At 47.6% G+C, this 13,928-nt stretch overlaps 1 protein-coding gene and 1 pseudogene across 5 annotated transcripts in view; one reads left to right on the top strand and one right to left on the bottom strand.

Annotated features, from left to right (window-relative positions):
• The window catches only part of DIP2C (disco interacting protein 2 homolog C), a 391,979-nt gene that overhangs the window by 30,645 nt on the left and 347,406 nt on the right, over positions 1 to 13,928 (top strand). The window lies entirely within an intron of this gene.
• Positions 5,878 to 10,457, bottom strand: LOC135272991 (uncharacterized; annotated as a pseudogene).

The following is a 13,928-nucleotide window of genomic DNA, read 5'->3' as shown; positions in this document are numbered from 1 at the left end:
AGAAATGTGCAGTAAAGTAGGGCTTATTAATTACAAGAAGGTACATTTAGGGGATAAACCACTTTGTATAGAATTGAATAATGGGGTTTTTGAGTGGTATATAAATGTGTGTATCTGCATTTATGTGTATGAATGTGCGTATTGCATGTATATGTTTTTGCATGTATGTGTGCCTTTGTAATGTACACATGTATGCAAGCATGTGCATATATGTGTATGTGTTGCCTTATGTTTGTGTATGTGTTACATGTTTAGGCATGACAGTGCATATATGTATGAGTACACATGCATGATGCTCATGTGTGTATAGTTATGAATGTATATTTGGGCATGTTATATGTTTACACGTCAGATGTATATGCATGAATGTGTATGTATATGCATGTGTGTGTCTGTGTGTGTGTTGGTATTATGCATATGATTATGTGAATGTGTGTGCATGTGTGAATGTGTGTATTGCATGTATGTCTGCGTGTATGTGTGTGTGATATGTATGTGTCTGTGCATGCATGCATGTGTGTGTGTGCACATTTGATTTGTGAGTCCTCTCCAGGAAGGGCATGCTCCTGGAGAGAGTGCATAGGATCCTCCACTGTCCTCTCAGGGAGGGAGAGACACTGTAAAGTTTTGAGCTGTTAGGTAAACATGCGTAAAGTTCTGTAAAATATGTGTTTACATACACCATTGGGATTAAATACATGTTAAATGGGTGCAAAGCTGTTATAATGCATTAAAAGTCATGTTAATACTTCCTTGTTAAAGGCTTTGTGAATGATTTCCTGTACATGTGATATAATACACTGCACAGAATGACACTGGGTCAGTGGTGATATTTGCCAGGAGGTCTGGCTAATGATTGGTATTTCTAGTTGCAGTCATACAGTTTGAACTTTCCTGGACTTACAGGAAGGTCGCTGACTCTGCCCACTGAATGATGTGTGTCTCTGCTGCTTCCTATTTCTGCCAGCTTCATCCAGAGCTGGGACAGCTGCTCTCAGATGCATTATATTTTTCTCTCTGTAAAGATTTGCAGCATTTGTTAGTGTCAGGTCCAGTGTCAGGTCCAGCGGCAGGTCCAGCGGCAGATCCAGTGTCAGGTCCGGTGTCAGGTCCAGAGTCAGGTCCAGTGGCAGATCCAGTGGCAGATCCAGTGTCAGATCCAGTGTCAGGTCAAGCGGCAGGTTCAGCAGCAAGTCCAGAGTCAGTTCCAGTGGCAGGTCCGGCGGCAGGTCTAGCATCAGGTCCAGTGTCACATCCAGTGGCAGGTCCAGTGGCAGGTCCAGTGGCAGGTTCAGCGGCAGGTCTGGCATCAGGTCCAGTGTGAGGTTCAGCGGCAGGTTCAGCGGCAGGTCCAGAGTCAGGCCCAGTGTCAGGTCCAGTGTCAGGTCCAGAGGCAGGTTCAGCGGCAGGTCCAGAGTCAGGTCCAGTGTCAGGTCCAGTGTCAGGTCCAGCGGCAGGTCCAACATCAGGTCCAGCAGCAGGTACAGTGTCAGGTCCAGTGTCAGGTCCAGTGTCAGGTCCAGCCTCAGATCCAGCATCAGGTCCAGCAGCAGATTCAGTGTCGGGTCCAGCGGCAGGTCCAGCGGCAGGTGTAGCCAACTTTGCACATGGCCCATGTCAAAATCAACCTTCTCCCTTCCATTTTTTAAAGCAGCGCTTATTAGTGGAGCCTACTGCTATTTCACCGTGGCTTCCTCACAGTGGATTTTAAGCATTTGCTTTGTTAAAGCAAAGTTCCATGCTCTTTCTGCTCAATCACCTCTGCCTTTCTGTGAGTGGCTGGAATTGGGATTGATTCTCAGATGTGCCAGAGCCTCGGTACCTGCCTCAGTTCTGGAATCTACTTTGTCCTTATTGCCTGCCATCCACCGACAGCTGTCTGTCTTCCTGTCACTCTTTCCACATGGAGTCCAGCAGTGTGCACAGTTGGGAGCCTGTGCTGATGCTGGTTTCATAGGATCTTACTGGGACCTTACTGTTCTTTTCACTGGGAAAAGAGACCCTGCAAAGAACTTACAGAAAAGCCCCAAGAAGCCATATTGATAGAATCATAGTGACGGAATTCTATAACTGTTGGAAATGGCATTGATTATCGTGAAATGTGCACTTATGTGAGGCATAGTAAAACATCACATTTGAATACTGCACTGGGTAAGAGCTTGGAAAAGAGATTATGAAAGTATAACTGGCTCTACTCTTGTATGGTAGAGCATGGTAAAGCAATGCAGGTATTGCATAGAATGGAACAAACAGGATAGAATTATACAGAGTAGTGCAGAATAGAACAACTAGTATAAAGTTATATAGGGTAGCATGGAACAAACAGTATAGTGTAGTATACTCTAGAATAGAACAAACAGTATAACATTATATAGTATAGTATACAATAGAACAAATAGTATTATATGGCTTAGAATAGAACAAGCCGGATAGTATTGTATAGTATGCACTGAACTAGCAACATAGTATTACACAGCATGGTATAGTCTAGATTAGAACGCACAGCATAGTGTTAATATTACATAGTGTGGGGTAGAATAGTAGAGTCACATAGCACAGAACAGAGAGGATCATGTTCTGTAGCACTGATGCAGGATTTTTTGCTCCTTAGCTCAGCTGGGTCCAGGTTCTTGTCTCATGACCAGGAAGAAACAGGCATGCGGATATCGAAGAGTAGTGCAGTAGAATTTATTAAGTGAAAAGAAAAGCTCTCAGTGAAAAGAGGAGTCCTGAAAGCAGGTGGCCGGTTGCCCCTTCCCAGTTGACTCTGAGGGCTTTTACATAGAAGCTGATGGGGCTGGTAAGGAGCGAATTTCTGATGGCTCCACCCCATTCCCCCACCACCCCGTGTGCATGTGGGCCCTTAGTCTGCTGAGGGCATGTTTAGGCAAGGCCCCAGTGCAAGTTTCCTTATCTGTGCAAAACATGGGTGGGAGGCTCTCTGGGACCCTTCCCTTACTGTCTGCCTAAGCAAGCTGGCTAACTTCTTTCGGTATAGAAGAAAAATAGTATAGAATAGAACAGATAGCACAGTGTTACAGAGTGTAGAATGAAACAGTATAATCTATCATATAGAGTGGAATAGTATGATATGGCATAGAACAAATAGTCTATTCTGTAGAGTAGCATAGAATGGAACAAACAGTGTTGTACTCGTATCGTATGGAAAGTAGCCTCGAATAGCACAAAACAGACACTGTCAGGCTCCATGGTGGAGAGTATAACCACCAGGATAGCGTGCAGTGTCCCTGGCCCTTGATATTTCTTTGGTTCTATGAAAATGAGGACAGGGAGATAAGAGACAGGGAGGAGGTTGGCTTTCTTACTTTTAAGGTATTCATGACTTCTTGGGGATCATTTGGTGGTCCCTCTCTGGTAGTGTTCTGTGAAGCAGTCTGTGTATTCTGTGTTGGATCAAGTGAGGCGTTTTATGTGAACAGTTGCTTCATGCCTTGAACATGGCAGAGCCTCAGTGGATCCTGGCTGTTAATACTCTGATGACTTCTCTACAGTGCCCTCCACACTATAAATACCACACATTACGGGAAGTCCAGGCCTTTTCATAAGCTGGGTTTCATTTTAACAAAATTGGAAAGCCCTGTGTATTTGGAATGCCCAGATCACGCTGCACTTAAATGACTTCACCTGTCCAGCTGAGTACAGAAACGGACTTCTGGCTTTTCTACCTTTTATGCCTTTTCTCCCGTTTTTTTCATCTGGCAGTCTCTTCCGAGAAACCTTGACTTTGTTGTCTGAAAAACACTGATTAGCATGAGATCAGATAGCAGCTGTGAAGAATGAAAGCGCCGCTAGCAAATCTCCGGCAGCAACCGGTAAGGAGAGACGCATCTCCCTGTGTGCTGCCGAGGTTCGTGGAGTGGAATCCCCGGACACCGCTGCCCTCGCGGCCTGTGCATGCCTCTGGTGTGGGTCATTTCCTTATTGGACTTGGCTGGGGCCTCCTGAGGGGCAGAGTGAGGCATGGATGGGCCGGGACTGGGTAATTTGGGAAAGGTATGCGTGGCGTTCCTGTTTGCAGTCCGTGTCCCTGTTGAAGAGATGGTTTTAGGGGATCTGTTAATGCAGACATGATTAGCAAGGGTTGTCTCTTCTGAGCTATTTCTGACTTCATCCTCTCTCAAGTCTTTCACAAAGAGAACTTAGGTTTCTCAAGTTTTAAGAATTAACGTCAAAGAGCAATTTAGTGTTCTTTTTGAGTCGCCAGCCTTGCTGTGGATGATTTGCGAGTCCTAGGTGGTTAGGGCCATCACACAATTGGTGGGCCCTCTGTTCCCCACCCTGGTGGAGACTTTCTCACCCAAAGAAATGTATTGTGTTAACATGTTTCAATTAGGATATTTTAGTAGGAGGCAGAATTATGGATCTTGTTTTGATTTGTAATGGGTGATAGCTGTAGTAAGATCAAGACTGAGACTTGCAGTGTAGCTCATGTAAAACATTGATTGTGAACACCCAGAATATGTTGCCAGCTTTGTTGCCACAGCTCCAAGGACTAGGCATGCATATGTCGTTTTTTGTTTTTTTGTTTTTGAGACAAAATCTTGCTGTGTCGCCCAGGCTGCAGTACAGTGGTGCGATCTTGGCTCACTACAACTTCTGCCTCCAGGGTTCAAGCAATTCTCCTGCCTCAGCCTCTCAAATATCTGGGATTACAGGTACATGCCACTGTGCTTGGCTAATTTTTGTATTTTTAGTAGAGAAGGGTTTTTGCCATGTTGGCCAGGCTGGTCTTGAACTCCTGACCTCAAGTGCTCTGCCCATCTCGGCCTCTCAAAGTGCTGGCATTACAGGCATGAGCCACAGCACTTGGTGCCATGACTATTTTAAATGTGGAGCTGAATATCTAACTTCTTTTTTTTTTTAAGGAACTGTAGACATCACCCCTCACACCTCTTTTCTGGGGCTGCTCTGGGCTGGCTGGGAGGGCTCCCAGGCTTGAGGCTGCATCCAAAGTGTTGTTGGATAATGTGGAACTGTGACCCCTTGGTCTTTGGGGAGGTGGGGCACCCTGAGATGCCCACAGTCTTGTGAGTGTTTACTGCTTGGTGTGTGATGGCTGTGAGGCAACTTGCAGGAAAAGATGCTGCTTTAGTTTTTGAATTTTGCTCATTTTGTTTACCAAACTGGTTATGCTAAGATTTGGATATTGTAGTAGGAATCAGTGTCAATTGCATACAATTGACTCTTCTGTGACACAGGCTTGAGCTTTGTGGGTTAACTTACATGTGGATTTTTTCAGTCAAACTCAGGGAAAAAACAAGATATTCCTGCCATGTGAAACTCATGTCTGGAGGGCTGACTCTTGTACATGCAGATTTGGCAGGTGCATCTATGGGGCCTGAACATGCCTGGATTTGGTGTCCATGGGGTCCTGGAACCACCTCCCTGAGTACACCACGGATGGCTGTTTCCAGTCATAGGTGATTTCTTTTGTGGTTCCCTGTTGGTTTCTTCACACACCCTCCCTCTCATGCCACAGCTGCTGGTGATGATGACTGATGACCTGGCCACGGTATGCCAGGCTCCTCAGCTCCTTGGAGAGATTTCTGTGCTAAGGGCACTATTTGGCAAAAGTCCAGATTTTAGGATACAGAAAATTTGGGGGATGTGAATTCACTTGAATAAATATTTGAGGTTGGCCTTAGAGCCTTGTGTTCTTGTTTTATAAAAGATGCACCTTTAAGGGGAAATATTGTTTAAAAACAGTTAATTGGAAAGGTGCTGAAACAAAGTTAAGCTTTTTTATGCATAATACCTTCCATGTGGTACTGATTTTCATCAAACTGTAATTGTTACTTGTACATTCTACTAACCCTTCTGCTATTTTCCACTTAACAACTTAACATACTTATTCATTCAGTCACTAGTTTGGTTGTTCCTCAGGCTGCTGGGGCCTCCCTGGGACCTGAGCACGGTGCTGGGGATTCGAAAGTAGGTGGTTCCTGATGGGAACATGTCCACGTTGGTGGGGAGGCTGACTGGTGACCGGAACCCACGCCATGGCGCCATCACTGGTGCGATGCAGGTGAGGACAGGGTCTGTAGATATTTAGGGGGGGTGGTGGTCCCAGACCTGGGCAGGTGGAGGCACCCTCTGAGGCCCCCAATGGACATTGGCTGAGTGTGGTGAGACCAGGAGGGGTGGCAGGGGCTAGGACGGAAGAAAGGGCTTCTGCAGAAACCGGGGTTGGGGCCTGAGCCCTGATACTGGGAGAGATGCAGAGAGGGCAACTCCAGGCTCTGGAAGGGAAACAGCCAGAGCTGTGCAGCCTCAGGGTCCTGTGGGGACACACCCATGTGGCCCAGGAATCCTGGGGGGAGTTTTTGTTATGCCATGGGCCTCTCACAAGTGGGGACCAGGGCAGAACTGAGGACATCTGGGTTCCGTGGTGGATCACCCAGGATTCCAGTTGTAAATTACAGAAAACGATTTGAACTATATTATGCAAGGAAGTGAGTGTGAGGAGGGGGTCAGCCCAGAGCAGTCTGGCCAGAAGCTGTCCAGGTTCTAAGGCTGGGAGGCCCCTCGCTGGCTCGTACACTGTGGAATGGCTTCCATGCCTCCGGCCCTCTGCAGGTGGAAGGTGCTGCCTGGCAGCCCCTGCGATCTGAAGGGACCAACGCCCCTCCTGGCTTCACATCCTGTTCTCAGGGACATGGCTGTCACGGGGGGACCAGCTGGGGTGGGGGAAGAGCACCGGATAGAAGTGACTGTGGACTGTCTTAGGAAGGATAACTGTAGACAGAGTTGTTGTCAGCCTGTGCTCTTCTCGTGTTGGTCTGGGGCATGCAGCTGCTGTGGGCCGGCGTGGTCCACAGCCCCGGTCTGGGGCATGTAGCTGCTATGGGCTGGCGTGGTCCACAGCCATGGTCTGGGGTATGCAGTGGCTGTGAGGTGGTGTGGTCCACAGCCCCAGTCTGGGGCATGTAGCTGCTGTGGGCTGGCGTGGTCCACAGCCCTGGTCTGGGGCATGCAGTGGTTGTGAGGTGTTGTGGTCCACAGCCCCGGTCCGGGGCATGCAGCTGCTGTGGGCCGGCATGGTCCACAGCCCTGGTGTGGGGCATGCAGTGGCTGTGACCTGGTGTGGTCCACAGCCCGAGGCACCATGGTCCCTGGCCCTGAAATTGCATCTGCTGCTGTGTTCCTGTGGGCCAGCTGTCTCCTGAGGGGAAGAGAACACGGAATAGTCCTCCCCGCGTGGCTTCCCCACTACCACCCACCCCCAGGACCTCCAGTGTTGACCATGCTGGGGACTCCTCTCTCCTGGGGGGTCCTTGTCCCAACAAGAGGACTCTATGGGCTGCGGAGGTGTTGAGCTGTTTTCTCTCCTGGAACTGGGTTGCTGGCAGCTCCCAGACGTAGGAGGAAAGGCTCAAAAGTACCTTCCTAATAAGGAATTGTTGACGTGAACTTTGAACAGCAAACACTGCTTAAATTTCCTTTTCCATTTTGATGTGTTAATGGTGTGCCACAAAGCAGTGACGCACTGGGATGTGGGTGACGGGTGACCCCCTCGAGGGGGCTATGCACTTGTTTGATAATAAGAAGGCATGCTGCTCTTACTGCAAATAAAAACTTCAGTGATTTTCTGCCAGAAAGACCCTGCCCTTTATGTAGGACAAATAGAGGATCATTTGGCAAGTGGTTTGGGATTTTGGGTTAAACTAAAAATAAATTAATTTCATTTTATAGCACTCTGAGCACATTTGAGTTAATTATTCATTGAGAATTTGAATAGCACACACTGTGTTCTGACTTCCGACTTCCCTCTTATGAATGGCATTTGCTGTAACGTGACAAAATCCTAAGTCTTAAAATTATTGGGTAATGTGAAAAAAGGAAAAGTTGGTTGTCTTTTGTTTTGCTTTGAGGAAATTATATTATTTTACAGTCACTTAATTTTCTCCTTTTCCAATAAGAAAAATTGCTTTCTTACTACCTGGAAATTAATGAAGGCAAAGAGAACACGCCCTGAGGTGCGTTAAGCCACCATCAAATGTGGACGTGGACTCAGTTTTCCTCTGTTCTCACCCACCTTGCCACCATGGCTCATTTCACATGCGCTGAGGAAAAGAAGAAACATTATTTTTAATAGGCATTAGGCAGTTGTTCTTAACCTAAGGAACAGGTCATAATTCCAGTAATGGAAACTACCAACCGAGTGGGTCTGTGTGAGGTTTGGAAGAAAAAAAGGATTTTAACTTCCCCCCTCTGTGTGTGGCCACCTCCCCCAGTTGAGAGTCACAGATTTAATTACTCTAATTTTGAGCTTAAAATAATTTGACAGCCTCACAAAAACTACTACAGTCCTATAAAATTCTGCTCGTGCGTTTGGTTTTTCAGTTGCTTGGCTTAATATGGTAAATGAATGCATTATGAGTTGTTACTTTAGTAATTGCTATAAAAAATAGTGCATGTTATAACCAAGTGTTATAAAGTTAATTTAACAGCATTAACAGCAAAGTAATGCTAAAGCTGCATGTGTTTGTCTCTGTACTTGTGCTTAAAGACGGCTCTGTGAGGTAGGCCCTGTGACCCTGCAGGCCTGTGGGAGCAGGTGCCACCTGGCCGCCATGGTTGCCGCCCATCCCCTCTTGCTGCTAGGCAGCTTTGCAGTTTCTAGGCTATGGGGGAGTCAAGGCGGGTGGTCGGTAAGAGACGTGGGGAGTTGGGTGGTGCAGGTCAGTGTGGGGTAGAAGGAGGTGTGGTGTGTGGGCGTGGAGAGCCTTGGGGGAGGCTGGACAGAGACTCTGGTACCTGCACAGGGTGCGGGGAGCACAGGGGAGTGAGGAGCTCCTGGAAACAGCCCTTGGTGTTTTAATAGAGTGGCCTGTCTTCAGCTGTGTACCACATTCCTGCTGGGGCCGGGTGGAGGGTAGAGGTGTCAACGGCTTGTTTCTCCAGGTGAGTGCCCGGCTGATACAGCCAGTGTTTCTGGAGGCCCCTCACCTGGGAATGGGCCCTGGCTATTCTCAGAACAAACAAATCTTAGTTAAACTTTACATGTCACCTTTCCAAAAGGTGTTGAAATCTGTGTGAATGTTAAGTCACCTTAATTTAAAGAATAATGATACAACATGATTCTTTTTAGGAGAGAAAACCTAGCTGACTTAAAAGATAAAATCAGAGGTGGGCGGATGCAGCACTGCAGCATTGTTGGGGAGACGGGATTTATGTCCTAGTGGGCAACGGTGTTTCTTGAACTATTGCGTTTGCTCTATTATTGTATTACAGAAGTGACAGGTCAAACACAGGGAAATGGAAGGCAAAATAGGCCCCCCGTGATTCAGAGATAAACACTATCAACATATTCGTGCACTTCCTTCTGCTGTTTATATTGTTCCCTTTTTATTGTGAGACCATGATCATAGGATGGGTATGTAATTGTTTATGGTGACTTTAGAAGTATGTGGCTGGGCACGATGGCTCACGCCTGTAATCCTAGCACTTTGGGAAGCCGAGGCGGGCAGATTACCTGAGGTCAGGAATTCAAAACCAGCCTGACCAACATGGTGAAACCCTGTCTGTATTAAAAATACAAAAAATAATTAGCTGGGCATGGTGGCACATGCCTGTAATCCCAGCAGGAGAATCACTTGAACGCAGGAGGTGGAGGTTGCAGTGAGCTGAGATCACCCCATTGCACTCTAGCCTGGGCATAAGAGCGAAACTCTGTATAAAAAAAAAAAAGAAAAAGCACCTTTCTTGTTAAAAAGAGGAGTATTTGTTCATTCTGGAAAATTTAGACAACATGTTTTGTTTAAAAATTAGTTATAATACACCAATACATTGATGATTGATGATCAAGTCATCAATGTTTTTGTCAATTTTCTTGGTTTCTTTATAAACAACGTATGCAATTAACAAATTTGAAATAACGTAATTTTATGAGTAAATGTTTCTTGGCGTTAGAGATGGGGCAGAGAGGAGGCACAGGGCATCCCGTGGGCTGAGGTCCTTCCAGGGTGTGACCGGCGGCCTCTCGAGTTTGGGGTCTGCACGGAGAAAGATTTATAAATCGCCTTACACCAAACCCCTGCAGCCAGCTGTGGCTCTGCTTTGATGAGGGGTTATAGGCTGATAGATTTTTCAAGACAAGACTGCACTGGATCTGAGGCTGTCGCGGCTGCTTCTGAAGACGGCAGCTCCGGGACCTTTGCGCCAGCTCTTCTGCCAGACCCCACAGATACTGTGTCCTTGTCTTCCTTAATCCAGTGTCGTAGAGGGAGGTCTGAGGGCAGCTTGATTTTTGCTTCGTGGTAGGAAACCGATGTTTTCAGGCTTTTCCCCTTTATTTCCATAATGAAGGTGATGTCCCGCCTCGTCGGTCCGGAGGCTTCTTTTTTGTCTTGTCGGAATGTCCTGGCCCTAAGGTGCATCTTCAGGTCCTCAGTTCCTTTCTCAGCTTCCTCACAATCCTCCCCCATCTCATCCATTTTCACTGTAATTCTACTGTGATTTTTTTTATTTTCATGCTCACCTTCCCATGCGACTTTTGTTCTTGTTTCACAGACGGCAGTGCTGAACTGTATGTCTGAGGCTTGGGGCCATAGTGTTCATTCTGCCTGCTTCTGCATGTACTTTTGAGAAGTAGGGGGCAGAGGTTGCCCCCTGGGTACTGTTTCAGCTGTACCTGCCCAGACTCCCTGAAGTGGGGGTGTCGGGCAGAACCCTTGTGGCTCTATGGTGGGCCATGTCCCTGACAGAGCAAGAAGTCACACTCCCAGGATACGCCTGCAGCTGTGTTCATGTGAGATTGTGTTGGGATCCTTTCCGTCTCTAAAATATATCATGACTATTATCCAGGGGGTTGGCTGTAGGCTTTCAACAGTTTCACTCTTCTTAATGACCAGGAGACAATTCAGTAAACAGAGTGACTGTCAGGGTCTAATTAGGAATTTCTGCAAGAGGTTGTGGGTGGGACCACTCCCTCTGCAAGCCTCCTGCAGCTTGCCCATCCCTCCTCTTGGGCCTGGCCACCTGCCTTGGTCTGCAGAGGCTGCATGTTCTCTGTTCTTCTGAGGGGCTCCTGGCCTTTAGGACAGCCTTGGCATGCTTATGTGTAACTTCCAGTTACTTCTTTTTAAGTAAGGAATACGCTCATGGAATCCTGATCTTCTAAATTGTTTCATCTTTTAAAAACAGCCATAGCTTCCTAAGCCACTTTGTGCCTGAGTGTGAATCACTTGTTATTTTTCACTGGGGAATGAACAGAACTGGAATCATAGGATTTAGAGGGTGATGAAAAGACGGAGATTAGGATATTCCATGTTTTCACCTCTTCCTTACATTTTTTCCTTAAATGCACCCGTCGTACGTCTGTGAAGTTCTTCCCAATTCTGTAACTTCACTCTACCCTCAAGTGGAACATTTGTGAACGGTAACAAGTATTGATGTGTGCAACTCTGTAACCCAGCCAGAATTAATGCTTTTTATTTATCAATGGATGGTCATCGGATGGCCAGAGGGATTCCCTGTGTGTCGTGGGGGCCTAGTGCCTGCTTGTGAGTGACACAGACATAACGAGGGTTAGGGGATCCAAGCCTGTGTGATCAGTAACGTCGTTTACCCAGCCAGGTGGACTCTTCTTTGAGCTTGGCACGTTCCTGTCTGGCGCAGCACAGCTGACATGGAAGGGGGCAAGGGCTTGCTCCACGGTCTCCTGTGTTTGATTTTTTTATTTTGAGACAGAATCTCACTCTGTTGCCCAGGCTGGAGTGCAGTGGCGTGATCTTGGCTCACTGCAACCTCCGCCTCTGATTCAAACAATTCTTGTTCCTCAGCCCCCCACAAGTAGCTGGGATTACAGGGATGTGCCACCAGGCCTGGCTGATTTTTGTATTTTTAGTATAGATGGGGTTTTGCCAGGTTGGTCTGGCTGGTCTTAAACTCCTGGCCTCAAGTGATCCACCTGCCTCGGACTCTCAAAGTGTTGGGATTACAGGCATGAGCCCCTGTGCCTGGCCCTGTGTTTGATTTTTTTTTTTTTTTTTTGAGATGGAGTTTTGTTCTTGTTGCCCAGGCTGGAGTGCAATGGCAAGAACTTGGCTCACCGTAACCTCTGCCTCCCAGGTGCGAGCGATTCTCCTACCTCAACCTCCTGAGTAGCTGCGATTACAGGTGTGCGCCACCATGCCTGGCTAATTTTGTATTTTTAGTACAGGCGAGGTTTCTCCATGTTGGTCAGGCTGGTCTTGAACTCCTGACGTCAAGTGATCCGCCTGACTTGGCCTCCCAAAGTGCTGGGATTACAGGCATGAGCCACTGTGCACGGCCTGTGTTTGATTCTTAAATTTTCTTTTTAATATTTCTCTTTCTGGAGGACCACACAATGGATTTGGAGGAAGAGTTCACAGATGTTTGTATTACATTCCTTTAAGTTAGCCTCCCTTGAACACCGCTATAGGGTACAAATAAATGAAGGGCTGAAAGAGTGGTCATGTTTTAGTAAGTGTGAGCACGGAGCTGGTCGGTGAGACCCTGATGCTGGTGAGGGCGCCCACGTGCTATGGCCTGGAATGGGGGTGTGCAGAGCCCTGACTGTGGCACACACCCTTCAGCTTTGACATTTCAGGCCATTCCTCTGATTGTCAGTGAGCAGAAGGTCTAACGTAGGAGTGATATTTATCGCTGGCTGTGCTGGTCAATGCATTAAGAGCGTAAACCTGTTTGACCTAAGCTGCTTGGTTGGTTTGCATTTAAATAGGCACCTGGTGGCCTGGTGGCTGGACACTTGCTCTGTGACCTGCCCTGTGTGTGTGGCTCTTCCCTCTGGTATGCGTCGGACTAGATCGGGGGTGTTTAGGGTGGTATGCCGTAGACTGGAATGCGTTAGAAGTGCAAACCTGCCCTACCCTAGACCTGCCCCACCCCAGTGTGACGTTCAGAGCCAGGGGTCCTTCATCCCTTCCCCTGCTCCCGGTGGGTCTGAGGATGCTGAGGATTCAGAGCTCTGCTTTGCTTGCACACCAGCAAGCCCTGCTTGGCGTATTCATGGCTGAAAGAGGCCAGGATCTGAAAGAGCAGGTTACCAATTGTGCAGCAGAAAAATAGAAATGCTTCCTTAGAATGGGTATGGGAAGAAAAATGATTTCCTTCATCATATCTGGAAAAGATTTCAAATTAGTAGGCACTATTTGGAATTATTAGTGGTCTCCTGTATTTCTTTTCTTTTATTTTTTGGTACAGGGTCTTGCTCTGTTGCCCAGGCTGGAGTGCAGTGGTGCAATCTCAGCTCCCTATAACCTCCGCCTCCTGGGCTGAGGTGATCCTCCCGCCTCAGCCCTCTGAGTAGCTGGGACTACAGGCACGCACTACCACACTGGGCTAATTTTTTTTTTTTTGGTAGAGACGGGGTCTTGCTATATTGCCCAGGCTGGTCTCGAATTCAAGCGTTATTCCTGCCTCAGCCTCCCAAAATGCTTCTATACCTCTGTCCCAACCAGGAAGGACAAGAGGAGTGAGCCACGCGCTCTGCTGCCTGCTTTTCCTTGTTGGAGCAGGAATATAGAAGCACTTGCTGCAGCTGACTTGAGTACATCTTGTTCCGCTTTGTTTTCTCCACGGGTAACCTGGTGGTGCTAGACACCAATGCTGCTGGCCAGCCTGCATTTCAAAGGACTGGCAGAAAATCGAGCTGAGACCTGGGTTCCTTTCTCCCTAAGTACTGACCAGGTGGGGATGAGTATCATCTTTGTGAGGACAGGTGGGGGAATGTCAACTTTAAGGTGCCAGGGATCTAAGGCATGGAACCCAGCAGTGCAGCAGAATGTAGGGGAGGTAGCCTCAGGAATAGAGATGTGTGGGCTGGTGCCCTCCTTCCTGGTGGGGTCTGAGTGCAGGAATAGGTTGGTGACCCAGCCGAGGTCACGGAGCCACCTGCCGAGACCTAGATGCATGGCAGGCAT

The sequence above is a fragment of the Aotus nancymaae genome, unplaced genomic scaffold, assembly GCF_030222135.1.
Source record: "Aotus nancymaae isolate 86718 unplaced genomic scaffold, 86718_ANA_hifiasm-v0.15.2.pri h1tg000173l, whole genome shotgun sequence".
Taxonomy (NCBI): domain Eukaryota; kingdom Metazoa; phylum Chordata; class Mammalia; order Primates; family Aotidae; genus Aotus; species Aotus nancymaae.
The sequence above is the reverse complement of the archived record's forward strand: the minus strand, read 5'-3'. Positions and strand labels throughout refer to the sequence as shown.